The sequence below is a fragment of the Amphimedon queenslandica genome, unplaced genomic scaffold, assembly GCF_000090795.2.
Source record: "Amphimedon queenslandica unplaced genomic scaffold, v1.1 AMPQUscaffold_3936_Cont24076, whole genome shotgun sequence".
NCBI lineage: Eukaryota > Metazoa > Porifera > Demospongiae > Haplosclerida > Niphatidae > Amphimedon > Amphimedon queenslandica.
The window spans coordinates 305-1,464 of record NW_003555743.1 but is presented as its reverse complement, the minus strand read 5'-3'; the positions used below and the strand labels follow the sequence as shown (position 1 = coordinate 1,464).

At 31.6% G+C, this 1,160-nt stretch overlaps 1 long non-coding RNA gene across 1 annotated transcript; it reads right to left on the bottom strand.

The window, feature by feature from the left end:
• Positions 1–86: 86 nt before the first annotated feature.
• Positions 87–529, bottom strand: LOC109592786 (uncharacterized). Its single transcript, XR_002190548.1, has 2 exons — positions 382–529; positions 87–236 (listed from the first exon to the last, which is right to left on the bottom strand). It is a non-coding gene; the product is annotated as an uncharacterized LOC109592786 (long non-coding RNA).
• Positions 530–1,160: the final 631 nt, after the last annotated feature.

The window sequence follows — 1,160 nt, the reverse complement described above, 5'->3', positions numbered from 1 at the left end:
ACAGGCTTGCCTGAACAGAACATTCTAGAACATCATTCTCTAATATAAGCACACACTCTCGTGCTCTCTCTCTCTCTCTCTCTTGATTTTTTGCTGTTGTCGAATGTTTATTCAGTATCTTTATTTGTTGGCTCAGTATATCTCCTTCATTGTACTACCTGCTGACACTATACTGGTTTCAGAATTAGCTCAAAGAGATTCACTAGGAACATTCTTAGCAGTTAATGGCTTTTCTCCTATGATTAAATTAATAACAATAATATTACTTTCATTTGGGCAATCTTGCTAAACAAAGGGGAAACTATATTTTTGGCAAACTTAGCCAACTTGACTGGATCAATTGTTAAGCATAATTCGGTTAAAGCAGGATTTCATACTTACTATGTGTTCCACATATTGAAACTTCATAACAAGCTCCTTTACACTTCCATATAAGATGATTACCATAGAACAAATCTCTTTCAGTGACTTTTTCTCCCAATTCTGTTTCTAAATAATTTGACTTCACATGATACTCTTTTTTGATAGGAACCATCAGTCTTCATCAGTTCAACAGTGCACCAAACTATTAATAGTATCATAATAGCTGCTTGTTATAAATATTGATATACATTAATGTTGTTTCAGTTACAAAAGACTTTTATAGCTAGTGATACTGTGTTATGGAACTTTACATATTGATTTTAGTTCGTTTTAGTTAGTTGTGCTTCAATAAAAATACTTTTAGTTATGTTCATTAAAAACTTCAAAATATCTTTAGTAAGTTATAGTTATAGTTTAAGAAAGATTTATATAGTTAGTTATAATTAGCTAACTAAAAGTAGAAGTAGTTTCAGTTACAAGCCCCATTTACACATAAACCAGTTTACATGTGGACAATTTCAGTGAGGTTTCAACTTCAAGTGACTTATCTAAACTACCACAGGCGGGTGGTTTGAGATAATCAAACTGGGATAAGTACTGCAGCAGCTATATTATGTATGCAATGTAGCAATAAAATTAATTCTAATGAAAATGCAGCTGCTAGGTCAGGCTGGGTTTACACAGCAGCAGAAAACCATCATTTTAAAAGCTATACACTTTGAACACTATTTTTATTTTTGCTTCTATAAAGTTCTATCAATATTCTATCACGTTTTTATTCTTTTCTGTTTTGCTAT